We start from the raw sequence: 14,623 nt of genomic DNA on the forward strand, positions 1-14,623 counted from the left end.
ACAAGTTATAGCTCTGTTCATTTTCAAGCGGTATTTTTCTCAGAGGATGTCTTCAGAGTGGCTTATTCATCATGTGTTTATAACACCCTCTGTTATTGCAGATTTTTAAAAATTAGGAATTTAGCCTGACTGCTATTTTGTCCAATTAATATTTATAACCTCGGATGTCCATTTCTTTCAGACTCAGAGCCTAGCATCTGCTTAATGATCTGATTCATGTCCTTGCTCACTTAGCTCTGAAAGGTTTGCTGGGCTCTACACAAATGGGAATGAAACAGCATCATCAGAGTCCCACGGTTTTAAGAAAAAGAGAATACAAGGTGATGCAGATAGAAGCAGAACAAAGAGTGGGGCACAAGGCCAGGATGCTACGAATAATCCTGTAGATCTAAGTAACTACACCTTTAATCCTTGAAAGTGCTGCACATCAAATCACTGACTACAGACAAAGGCACTAATCAGTGTCAATAAATGTTTATTGGACAGCGATTTTGTACAAAGTGCTGTGTAGATCATTTGTTTTTAAATATTTTGTCCAGGCCTGTATTAGGCAAGTTTTTCCAGAGAACATACAATCAGTAAGATATCTATCATCAATATCTATCTATCATCTATTTATCTATCTATCAATATACATATGTATGTATATATGATATATAATAGGAGCTATAAAAATAAATATATTTATTATATAGAGGTTTATTGTGAGGAATTGGCTCATATCATTATGTAGTTTGGGAAGTCCCATGATCTGCCATCTGCAAGCTGGAGACCCAGAAAAGCCAGTGGTGTGATTCAGTCCAAGTCCAAAAGCCTGAAAACCAGGGGAGCTTATAAATCACAGTCTGAAGGCTAGAGAAGATGAGATGTAATGCCCAACTCAATCAGTGAGGCGGGAATCAAGGGTGCATTCTCCTTCCCTCTGCCTTTTGTTCTGTTCAGGCTCTCTACAGACTGGATGATGCCCACCCACGTTGCGACGGGCAATCTAATTTACTTAGGCAAAGGATTCACATGCACCTTAAAAATACACACAGAAATAATGCATTCAGAAACATCCTTACAAACACATACAAAAATAATATTTAATTCAGGCACCTCGTTGGTCAATACAGTTGACACAAAATTCACTCTCACATTACCCTTACAATATTTTCAACTTACCAACAATGTAGATTTTATGACTATGGACAATCACACATCCTTTGAAAAGAAAGGGTGAACTTTAACAGGATATTCCATTTCTAGCTGCACAGAATTTATTTGTGGTTTAGAGTGTACCTTTCACCTTTTAATAAGCATCTTTTTTTTTTTGAAAGTATAGTGTAAAACATGAATTCTCTTTAACATTCCTAGCTTTTTCCTATGCTACATCATTACTGTTTACAGCACACAAAGTGATTGGGAAAAGCTTCCTGAGATGCCCCCCCACCCAAGACAAAGCCAAGGGACATCACTGCTCACCTCTCTGCCAACTAATGTTGATCAACTGAACATAAAGAGAGCTCACCAACCAGTCAGTTCTCCTTCTACCACCATATATTTGATCCTGTTTATACAATGTGATATACAGATGATGTATTACAGAAGTGCACACTTGAAACTTATGTAACTTTACTAACCATTGTCACCCCAATAAACTTTAATTGAAAAAAAGAAAATAGAGCTACTAACACTGCAGCTTAAGGGAAACATTTTCAGCTTATTTTTCCTCTTACATGTTAATTGGCTAAAAAAAGAAAGAAAGAAAGAAAGAAAGAAACACTCTTAGGAAATTGTAAAGAATAGAAACCATACTTTACCAAGCATAGTCCGTTTCTGATAATGTCAAGTAACCATAAACACATTAATGGAGGTTTTCATTTCTTTTCTATAACAGGCCCTTCAAAACTACATTTCAAGAAAACAGATTTGTTCCAACTTCCACTCTGAGCAAGTAACACCAAGTAACTGCAATAATAAAATGAATTTGGAAAAGAGCCAAAGAAGTTAGTAAAAGAAAAGTTTTAGAAAACAAGAGACAAAATACAGGTAAGAATTATTACAATCTTGTTAAATATGGTGTAATTTAAACTTTTTTTATTTTTGTAGTAATATAGACATAGGTATTATAATATAAAGGAAAAACCACTGGTTTTCCAAATCAAGATTCTCATAGATCTAGCTGGAAACATAGAAAAGATAACTAACTTCTCTGGTTCCATGTTTTCATCTACAAAATAGAGACAATACCCACCATAACAGTTGTTTTGAAAATCCATTAATCTAATATAGGTGGAAATATTTATCAGTGTTAATAAATATTGTTTAATACAGACAGAGGGTGCCAAAAAAATGTATACACATTTTAAGAAAAGAAAAAATTGTATTAAAATTGTAACAAAATATACCGATAACAAAAGATGAATACAAGTCATGTGTATACATTTTTTAGGCACCTCCGTACATGTACAAATACCTATAATAGAGTCATATATATGGTTCAAGCTCAAGAAATTTTAGTTTGCTTGTTAGTATATAAATCTAGATTGCGAATATTAATGATTTTAAAATATGACATTTTGAGTTTTTATTTTGTCCATATCTCTATTCCTTTTGTTTATTTTAACACTGGAAAAACTGAGATAAAATTAAAGACTCTTCAACATATGGCCCTTTATAAAAAAATGAATATGTTCATTATTTAGAAATTGGACATGTACCATCAAAAGGAAATTTACTAAGATGGATCCCAAAAATTGAAAGAAATGAGTACTATAATAATATTTCTCAAATTTCTGTATACCATGATTATCCTCTAATAGATACTATATTACCATAATTGGCAAAGTCAATGGTGATTTTCAGTAATGAGCATATTATTTGAAAACATCCAAATTTACAAATAGCCCTATAATACATAAAAGTTACAAGACCTCTCCACATTTTCCTCAATTGAACATTAAGAGATTTTTAAGACTTTAAAAAAATTTTGTAACTTTTTATTTTGAAATAGTTCCATATTTACAAGAAAATTACAAAATTAATTCCAAAGAAACCCTAAATAAATAATTAAATAAGAGGAGAAGGGAACACTTTTCCCTATAGTAGAATTCCAATAATTAACTGATGATAGAAATAGGAAATCACCATTTGGCAAACACCACAGTAATAATTATCCCAAGCTAAAACTAATGGGCAAATGTATGATCAGAAAGAGGGTATTTGCATAGTCTCAAAATACTTATTCATTACAATGTCAAAAATAGTAACTTTCTGGGCCGGCCGAGTGGCTCAGTTGGTTAAGAGCTCGCTCAAGAGTTTGAGCTCTGAGCAACAGCGGTTCGAGTCCAGCCCGAGCTGAGCAGCCGTTGAGCTGCCAACAGGTAGCAGGATGGCTCAGCTTAGAAAAAAAAAAAATAGTAACTTTCTATTAGCGAAACATGGAACACATAACCTCAACTAAGTGATCAAAGTTAGCATCACCAACCCTGAGACAAATGGATATCATGTGATCCTTGATATGATGCACTGAGAAGGACACATTGTTTTAGTTGCATTTTGCCAAGATATTTAAATAGGGCAAAAGAATTCTCCTAACACTAAGAAAAGGCAGGCCAGTTTCACAAGAATCTCTCACAATTTCTTTCTAACTATCTCTAAATGGATAATATAAAAGTGTCTGAGATTATGTAAGACAAGATAAATTGGAATCAGTTAGAATGTATCAATTGGGGTGCTTTCAGTTAAAGTGACTTAATAAGGACACTTATTATTAACCTCATAGTCACATTGAATTATATCAGAAAACAAAATATAAAGTACTTATTGATTCTCCCCTATATGCCACCATACTTCATTTTTATAACAGAAACAAGATTTAGCTAGAAAGGATATCAACTTGTCAACTTGTATCAAGGCTCTTCTAAAATATTTCTCAAACTATATATGAAAACCCAAACATTTATTTTTAAAAGATGTAATTATAAAATAGTGCAGAAAAGTTGTCCCAAAAGACTCCTAATTCAGGTGTAGAAAAAGTAAACATGAAGGCAAATGACTTTATTAGTTACGTTTTTTTTGTTTTGTTTTTTTGTTTTTAGCTGAGCCATCCTGCCACCTGTTGGCAGCTCAGCTCAGGCCAGGAATTAAACCGGCAACCCTGTTGCTCAGAGCTCACATTCTTGAGTGAGCTCTTAACCAACTGAGCCACTCAGCTGGCCCTATTAGTTATCTTTTAATGTGTAACAAATTACCTCAATAGCTAGTATCTAAAACAACTAACATTTATTATCTCAGAGTTTCTCTAGGTCAAGAATCTTTGACGGGCTTAGCCGGTTTATTCTGGCTCAAGTTTCATGAGGTTGCAGTCCAAAGGCTCAGTTACAGGAGGATTCAATCCCAAGTTCTTGGGAGGCTTCAGTTCCTCACCAGATACTGGTTGGAGACCTCAGTTCTTTGCGACATGGGTCCCTTCATGGACTCTCTTAGTTTCCTCACGACACGAGTGATCCAAGAGAGAGCAAGTCAGAACAACCATGACAGAATCTAGAGACTTTTTATGACCTAGTCTCTGAAGTTACACACTGTCACTTCCTCCATATTCTAGCTATTAGAAGTGAGTAACTTAGTCAGGCAATACTCATGAAATCACGCTCTACCTCCTGAGTGGGATGCACACATATTAAATAATTTGTGGACACATTTTAAGCCACACAAATGGCATTATATGTTTGCCCAAGTGTCACGCCCTGCATGGAAGTGGAGAATCCTTTGGCCAGTATCTTTCTCATATGAGGCCATCTTTCCAAGCTGTTCAGAGGCCTCTATCTCTTAAATTTCATTGTTCCACCTAACGGCCAGCATATGAATCTTCCTCATTCTTATTCTTCCTCCAGAACAAATGCTGGTTAAACTTCTTTATTTCTACATTTCCATTTTCTCCCCTTTAGAAGTAAAAGAAAGTGACAATGTATGCTGATGAATTGCTTTTTGCTAATGGTAGCTAGAAGGAGTTTTCTGAATGATTCCTTAGTTTACTTTAGCTCAACGCATCTTTTTTTCATTTTGCAAAATAAAATTTCTGACACTACTCCAGAGTTAGCTCAATTATTACAGACATAAAGTTGACACAAAGTTAGAAGCACGCAGGTCCCTAGATGGTTACTGTAACTTAGCTCATAAAATAATAATTTAAAAGTGAATATTTCTAACAGCCATCACTTCCACAGCCTGAAATGTCGCAGGCTAAATTTTTTTGTAAATCATACAAAAAGTACACGTCCTGAATTGTGGATTCATAAATTGCTCAAACTTTAATAGCTTCTGTTGTGCAAACCAGTATATTTTTCAAACTTTGGGGTATCATTTTTAAAAGTGTCCATCATATTAACTAAGAAGGCATATGTTTATTTTTATGGAGTGATACACAGGAAAATTTCACCTTGGAGTGTGGAAATATGTACATCTTTAAAAACTTGAATACTGATGATTAAATTATTCCTAAGCTTTCTAAAAATATTTTCCCATTTTAAGATAAAACACCTTCTCCACACTAGTGTGTGACATGCTATACATGAAATTAATGTTTATTAAAATGTTGCTGCTACAATGATCATAAAGCAAGTCAATTACTAAATACATTGAGAGTGTACCAGTAACTTAAAATTAATCTTTAGCATCATAGAAACAATCCTCCCATCAAAATCAAGAGCCTGCTTACTATATCCTTGGCAGGTGAACAAGGAAGGCTTTCCCAAACTTCCTTGCTCATAAACATTTCATGATGTGCTGACTAAAAATGATATACATCTATGTCTTTCCCCTGACCTACTGATTCAGAACTCCAGGGGAGAGGCAAGAAGTCTGTATTTTTATCGGGAAGCCTAGCTTATTCTTTGCATGGAGGAGGCTTAAGAGATACTGATTTAATCTTTACTTAAGCACTTCTGGTAATAGCTCCTTATTACTCTACCCAAACGGTCTTTTAAGGCTCTAATTGTTTAGAATTACATTGCTGAGTCGAACCAATTTTTTTTTCCTCTGGAACCTCCACCACTGGCCCTAGTTCGGCCTCCTAGGGACATTCTAAGTATATCTAAACCCTTTGCCATAGAGAAGTGCTTCAAACGTTGAAGGGAGCTCCCTGTTCTTGCCTCCACTTACACCTTTAATTTGTCCGTTTCCTAGATTGACAAGTTCCAGTTTCCTCAAACATGCTACACACAGCAGGATTCCCAGAACCTTCACCATTTCAATGCTCCACTCCTCCTCTAGTTATCTCACTCACCCTTGCCAGTGCTGTCCGTGCCTCTCTTTACCCAGAACTGGACCAGCCTCCGCATGAGCTCTGACCAGAAGGAGAACACCATTGCCTATGGAATTAACTAAAGTCCTATTAACTTTTGAACAGACTTGTCACCCTTTTTGGCTCACATTGTACTTATACTCAATTTAAAGATCTCCACCTTCTGGGATAAAACTGCTCCTAACATGCCATCAAATCCCTTGCACTGCCATACTTGCTTAATTCTTGGAATTAAAGGCTTTGCTTAGAAGTCTATGAAATTTCAACTTGTGAATGCTTTTCAGTTGTTCCAGTAGTGAGAATGCTAGGGCATGTTGGAAAGACAAATGAAGTAGATACCAAAGGGACTCATGTAGTTCAACGTCACTCTACAGGTCTATCTCCAATATTCAGAAAGGAAATGTATGTCCAAGAAGATTAAGTAAACAAGTCAAGGACCAGAACTAGAATCAAGACACTTCTGAACCTTGATCCCAGTGAATTTCCTACTATAAAAAACAAAAAAATACAAAAACAACTTTTTCATGTCCACAGTAAAATAAACTTACAGTCTATGAGAGGAAATAATAATAATATGATATTAGCTATGATTTATTGACTACATGACAGAAAATGTGTGAAACATACATTATATAGGTTGTTTTATTTAATCCACAAGCAATGCCATAAGATGGGTAAAACTATTATTTACATTTTAAAATTAAAGAATATGAAGGGTTAAAATGATAAAATATTTGCTCGAGTCATGGTAAAACAGGTTTTTAGCCTAAACATATCTAAATTTAGAAGCCATACTCTTAACCACTGAGCTATATAGCCATCTTATAACAGTGTATGGAAAGCAGAATGTAATTAAATGATGAATTGTGTGATCACCACAATATGGAAGCTTAGGGTCATAGCTTTAATTTATGCTTTGATCTATATTCAACTCAGATTGAAGGTTGGCTTTCTTATATTTTAGTCAAATATGAGATGCAGGTTAGATATGCCTCAGTGTTCCCAGAGCCAAGTATGTGTCTATCATAGCAGATAACCTACTTTATTATAATTGCCTATATTGAGTTTCTTGAAATCTGATTTTCTGTCTTTTCATCATATCCACAGACCATAGAATAGGACAAGGCACAAAGGAGACACTCAAGATTATATGTGTTGAATGAATACATAAATGTATGGCTTATTCAGTTTTTCAGATTTACTCTCATATACATAAACTGAAATCTTTATTTTAAATAGGACTGATATATCCTAGAGAACATATATCATAGAAATTCCAACAAACAGATCAGTTAAGATTGTCCAAATCATCTGTTTAAATTTTCATTCTCATATATTGATTGTTTTGAATGTTTGTAGTTATATATTTAAAAAAAACTATATCAACATGAAGGAAATTCTTGGAAGTGGCAAAGTTTGAACCCAATAAGTCTGAAGCCCCCAGGAATCATTCCTATTTTTCAGAGAGAAATAAAAACATCCTGTGGAAGTGTCATATCAGATAGGAGATAGATGTTAGAAAAGCCTTCCTTTGTGAGACATGTCCCAGAGTAAATGTTTACTTACACACTTTTACACCTTCACACTATACCTTATCTCATACAGTTAATTTTTAAAGCTCCAGCACTCAGAAGCACGGATTTTGACAAAATTTAACTATTCAATTTAACTTCTTTGTAAAAACAATGCTCTTAGAACTACTTGTTTTTCTTTTACACAAGTTTTCAGAAAACTAAACCTTGGTTAACTGCTCCAATTTCGACTTATTAACTTCACTTTTTTTTTTTTAAGATTTTTTATTGGGGAATTGGGGGATGGGAACAGCGCTGGGGAATTGGGGGAAGGGGAACAGACAAGTTGCTGTCCTTTTGTTCTTCAGTCTAGTTGTGGAGGATGTTGCTTCACTGGCCCAAGTTGGCACCATCATTGTGCTCTTCCCGGGCGAGGCAGATAAGTCGCCGGCTTCTTGATGGCCGTTCACTGCAGCTGCTGGCCGCTCACGCTGGCTGCTGGCTACACACGGTAGCCCATGGCAACCCACTGCCACAGGGGCTGCAGCCTATGCCGTCGACATCGACTCAGGCAGCCCAGCTCCAGGTTGAGCTGTTGTTCAGCATCTTAGCTGTGGAGGGCAGTGTCACTGGCCCTCATATGTGGGATCCAAACCAGGGCCCTCTGGCATCCCAAGCCAGTTTTTAACCATCGCGCCACTCGGCCAGCCCTCTTATATATTTTAAGCAAACAAAAAAGTACAAAACAATTTAGCAAATCATGTTTTTAAAATACATAAACACACATATACACTTATATAGCAGGTAGAAAGACATGCACTAAAATATGAGTAATCTTTACTTTCTTGAGTAATTTTTACTTTCTTATGTAATTTCTAAATATTCTCTGATAAAATTTCTATTTTCAGGAAAGTAGGAAGGAAGGAAGGGAGGGAAAGAGGGGGGAGGGAGAAAGGAAGGGTAACCTAATAAAGCATAAGAAACAAGAATATACATGGCTCCTATTTGAGCTGGATAGAGGGCAAGCTAACTGGGCTGCTGTGAATAAGTTAACCTAGTACTAAAATATCACTTCCGCAAATCAAAAATTTGTTGCCAGTTAACTCAGATCTCTGCACATTAATTTTTCTATAACTAGTGAAATATAAAATGATCAACTCTCCTCCCTAGAATGGAAAATAACAAACAACAGCAGCAAAACGTGCTTTCCCCGGGTTCCCGTTAACACCATTAAATAAATGTTGAACACATTTTCAAAGAAAACATTTTGAATGAAAACTAAGTCCTTAGTCTGCCTAGGGCCCATGTATTTTGGAAAGTCGTGCTTTTGGCCTTATTTCAAAAATCTAATTTTTGAGTTTGGTAAACTTGGCCTCATTAGAAGATGTTTAATTAGACACAATTATTTCAGCTAGTCTTTTGGTTCTGGCTTCATAAGAAAATGGTAAAGAGATCTGCAAGTTTTAAAATAGGAATTATATACTAGCCACCTTAGGGTACAATTAAACAGCCTCAAAATAGAAACAACAGAGTGGTTAGGGGCCTCTCAAAATGATACAGCATTGCCTTTAAATTTCTACTGAAGAGTGGTTTCGTAGACAATCGTTAATTTTACTTATCTGGCCTTCTTTTAAGATTTTTTTTTTTAAAGAATAGCTGCATCTATAATAGCTTTATATATGTCCTCTTCAGGACTTTGAGCCACTTCAAAAGCAGAAACCTTGTCTTTTTCATATTTGCAATTACATAGTACATTACACAGAATCAGAACAGAATGAATATTAATCATATGGATGAATACTAAGTGGATACATGGATGGGAAGAGGGTAGATATATGAACTTTTTCTAAAGACTTGTATTTCAGGACTTACCAACTCAGTAAGAAAATAACATCTCACGGTATCTATTTCAAGCAAAATAAATAAAGTTCTAAATGTGACCAAGTTCCGAAAGACCAACCTTGAGATTTGCACAGAGTGTAGGATGACTGACCATCTGTAATTTTGGTCTTGTTTCTTTCACCCTCACAGTCTTGGAAAGACTTCCTAGAAAAGGTCTTTAAATAAGATTCCCCACCCCCTCACCCCCCCTACCCCAGGTCCCCTCACTGTTCATACACTAGGGGTTCTCTTAACAACACCCCCTTTTAGTTTGTATTATGCTTTTGGTTTATAAAACACTTTCACACATCATCTCATTTTATTCTCACAGTGATCATAGGAAATAAACACAAGGAAACTGAGGCTGAATGATGAAGGGGGTGTCAACCTTTACCGTTAGTAGTAGAGCCTGTCCCCAGACTCAAATCTTCTGAATGCAAATCCAGGGTCCTCCCATGGGCCACAGCCCTATCAGCTCCTCACAGCTGCCTCCAGCACTGACAGAGTTAAAGGAAAGGATTCTAATCATTTTTTGTACCGCTGTGTCTGCAATCCTTACTTTCTGCTAATTACCATGCTTGCTGTCAACACTGCATATTTCAGGGAAAGTGACAATTCAACTTCCTTCTCTCAGACATTTGAAAGCTTCCTCTCCAGGAAGACAACAGGTCTGGAGCTGACTATGGGAAAGACTGCGGCAAGGATTTCTCTCAACAGTTGGCAGCAAGCCCTCCCCTAACTTTGAATGAATCCAAAGAAGGAAGAGATAAGATGGGCAAGAGAAATGGACTGTGTATGAGACTTAGATGTTCCTCCATGTGCCCAGCGAAGGTGACATCTTTGGGAGTTAGCTAGAATATTGCCCCACGGAGAAGGTATGGGCAGAATGCCTCTAAATAAAGTGGATTCGTCAGGCAGTTAAAAATGTTATCAGAGAGACTGAAATTGAACAGGAAGCATAAAAGCTTCAAAACTGCTCTCCCTGTTTAACTGGGGGAGCTGCTCCATTAGCTCAGCTAATTGAACACTCTGTTATCTCACTTGGATTGTCACTGCCGAAGAAAAAGGGGCTAGTGGTTTCGCTCCCTGAAACAGCATCTGAAACTGGGGAAGAGAGGCAAGAGACAGGATATATGCTGATTACTTTATTTTGACGTTAGATCTGTGACTCGAATTAGCTGTGCTCAGATATATCCTTTTAGACACATCCATCCACAAGCAATCTATATTATAATTGGCAAAACTGGCCAAGAGGAAATAAGAATAGAGAAAAAAGAAACTTTCCCAATACTTAACTTAGGAAGAAATAAAATCTTTGTAGTGTTTCATTTAATGATGCAAGCATATAAAATAAGATGAGCAGCTATGTTATACTAACATACGAATGATGGAAAGGTAGAGATAGAAGAAAATACTCTTTTTTTAATGCATGGGTTTTTAAGCTTTGTGCTCTTGATTTACTGGAATTCTAAAATAAATTGCACATTTCATATATAAAGATTGAGTTTAGAGATACAGATGTACTTAACCTGGTTATTTGGCTACCAATTGTTAAAATATATAAAGGCAGATCCACATTGTGTATCACATAATAAAATATATTTTAACTGGAATATATATTTTAAATTTAAAAATGTCAACAATATAAATGAGGAGGACTTTGTTGGACAAAATGCAATAGAAGTAACAAAAAAGTGAACTAAAAAAATTGAGAATATACAGACAAGTTTTTTGTATGCCAAAACATCATTTAAAAATCAACTAACAGCAAATGAAGAGCTGAAAAAAAAAACTGCACCAAGTGTTATGAAAGACTTAATGAAGATTCTCAAAATGAGAAGAAAAGCACTTACAAACAAGTAGAAAAATAGATAACTTCATTAGAAATTAGTAGTGGAAGAAATGTAAAAACTCTATCCATATATGAAAAATACATATTTAGCCTAGTAATTAAAGAAATTGAAGTATAAACAATAAAATACCTCTTTAAAATTATTTTAACATTAAAAAAAGCAAATATTTTCTTTTTAGTTAATGACTAATGAAGGAAAAACATAACTTGAAATATGCAATCAAAAAAGTGCTGGTGAGAATTGACACTGGTACAAGTTTCCAGAAAGCAATTTGGCAATAATTGTAAGAATCCTTAAGAACATTTCTATTTTGGGTCTCAATGACTGTACTTTTAAAAATCTATACAAGGAAATAATTGGGATGTGGATAAATATTTGAGTTCAAGGAGAGTTACTATAGTATTATAAAAAATAAAATATAGGTAACAATGTTTTTTAAAACAGTTCAATTATAGTCAATGCATATAAAGGAAATGTATATGTTATACAAATAATAATTTTGCAATACTTAAATCCAAAATATGGGATTTGATTTTAAAAGCATCTTTGCTTACATAAAATGGAATACTATGAATCATTTAAGATGTTTTAGAGGTACATTCAATAACTGGGAAAGCATCTATAATATTTTAAATAAAGTAAGCTATAAGAAATCATTTTGTCATAAAATCAAATGACAGCTGCTATGCTCAGGTGGTGGTAATTCTTAATTATCTTTCACTATTTGTATTTTCTGTTTCCTAAATCAACATGTATTACTTTTGCAATAAAAAAGTTAACATGATATAAAGAATTAAGTTTCTGAAGAAAGCTTAATAACGTGACAAAATGCTCTTTATATAGTAACTAGTTTTATACATGGGATGTATACTCCTATGTGCATAGGCATATATGTGTGCATGATTGGCATAAGAAATATTCAAAATGCTAATACATTTTGTATGTTTCAATTTAATTTTTACTTTTCTCTAAAGTCAGAATTCCCCCACCCACATCGTCCTTCCTTTTCCCAAACAATGTTTTCACCATGTTTCAGTGAGTCACTCATGTCATTCTAGTAAATTCTACTTCTGAAGACAACTGTGTCAGGGGTCCCCAAGACCACCCCCAGGCTCAATGATTGGCTAGAAGAACTCACACTGCTTAGCAAAGCTTTTATACTGGTGGTTATGGTTTATTACAGTGAAAGGATACAGGTTAAACTAGGAAAAGAAAAAGGAACATGGGTGAATGCCAGGACAAACCAGGTGCAAGCTTCCAGATGTCCCCTCTCTAGAGTCTCAGGGACAGACTTACTTCTCTAGACAGGATATATACCGACACATTAAAAGCGTTACCAACCAGGATAGTTAACGTGAGCCCTGGCATCCTGGGTTTTTATTCTTCTGCCAGGTAGGCATGCAGCACTTGTGTGACTAACCTTAGATCCTCAGACTTCAGACCCCCAGATCAAAAACCAGGCACTCACCATAAATCATATTGTTAGCATTAACTATCTGATTGAACTGGTACCAAGTGGCCCAAGGCCTCAGGCATACAAAAGACTCTTATCAGGCACAATATTCCAAAGGCTCATTACTCATCCCCCAGGTGCCTGCCAAGAGCTAGCTTTGAAGACAAACTAGTTTTTCTGGGGAATGTGCAGGGTTTCAGTAGCCTAGGCCTGCTTCCCCACATAATAACCTTGATATTAAAAACACTATATAGCATCACTCAGTGCCAGCTAGAAAGAGTTCCTCTCACCGGAAACGGAAGAGCAAGGTGAGCCACCAGCTTCCCAGCCTTCCAGGGCACCACACGAAGCTTCCATTTTGATTTCACCCCTACCCAGAATGGCAAAGCTGAGATGTATGGAGATGGCTAGGAACAAGGAATAAAAATAGGAGCTACCTCTAGCAGACATGGAGGGCGTGACTGCAGTTCACAGTGATCTGCTCTACAGATAAACCCAGCAGCCTTCACCACTGAGGAAGGAAGAAATGGCCAGCAGAGCTGCCATGGGCCCCTTGCAGATTTCACCAGTCTTTGTCCCACACATGCTCACATTGATGCCAGCTGCCTGAGTCCCTCCCTGCTCCCCTCCCCCGCGCCCACCCCACCTGCTAGAGCCCAGGAGCCACACTGGCAGCTAGCCCATGCCTCGGCTGTTACTTGAGTGCAAGACACCAGCCTAGACCTCTGTGGCTCACCTCCACCACCCTATGCATACTCAGGGCTAGCCCCTACAGCTATACATTTACATAACATCTGTAACATTTTGAAACTTTAAATACACTTCAGCATTTTAAAGTTCTCTTCCTGTTATTCTCAAAATGCTCCATGTACATTTGAAATCTTACACAGCTTTCTCAAATATATTATCTTGTTACCGAGCCTTTATAAACAAGTTATAAATAGAGTAATTTTTAGTAATAAATCCCCTCTTAATTAAATTTTCATTTAAATTTTGGGGGCTTTCTTGTTGAATGAAATGGATTAAAGACTTAAACATAAAAGCTGAAACCACAAAATTCCTAGAAGAAAACATAGAGAAAAAAAATTTCTTGACATTGGTTTTAATAGTAATTGCCTGAATATGACACCAAAAGCAACGAAAGCAAAAGTTAATAAGTAGAAATACATCAGACTAAAAATCTGAACAGGAAAAAAAGCAATCAATAAAATTTAAAGACCACCTACAGAATGGGACAAAATATTTGCAAATCATATATCTGATAAGGGGCTAACATAAAAAATATATAAAGGGCTCATACAACTCAATATTTAAACAAAATTGATTAAAACACGCATAGGGGAACTGAATAAACATTTTTTTTTCAAAAGAAGACATACAAATGGCCAATAGGTACATGAAAAGGTTCTTGACACCACTGATCTTCAGGGAAATAGAAATCAAACCCACAGTTAAATACCACCTCACACCTGTTAGAAGAGCTATCATTAAAAAGACAGAGGTAACAAGTATTGGCAAGGATGTGGAGAAAAGGGGACTCTGTGCCCTGTTACATCAGTAACACCACTATGGAGAACAGTATGGAGGTTCTTCAAAAAAGTAAAACTAGAACTACTATATGAATCAGCAATCTCACTTC

This window comes from Hipposideros armiger, unplaced genomic scaffold (genome assembly GCF_001890085.2).
Source record: "Hipposideros armiger isolate ML-2016 unplaced genomic scaffold, ASM189008v1 scaffold_930, whole genome shotgun sequence".
In the NCBI taxonomy this organism is placed as follows: domain Eukaryota; kingdom Metazoa; phylum Chordata; class Mammalia; order Chiroptera; family Hipposideridae; genus Hipposideros; species Hipposideros armiger.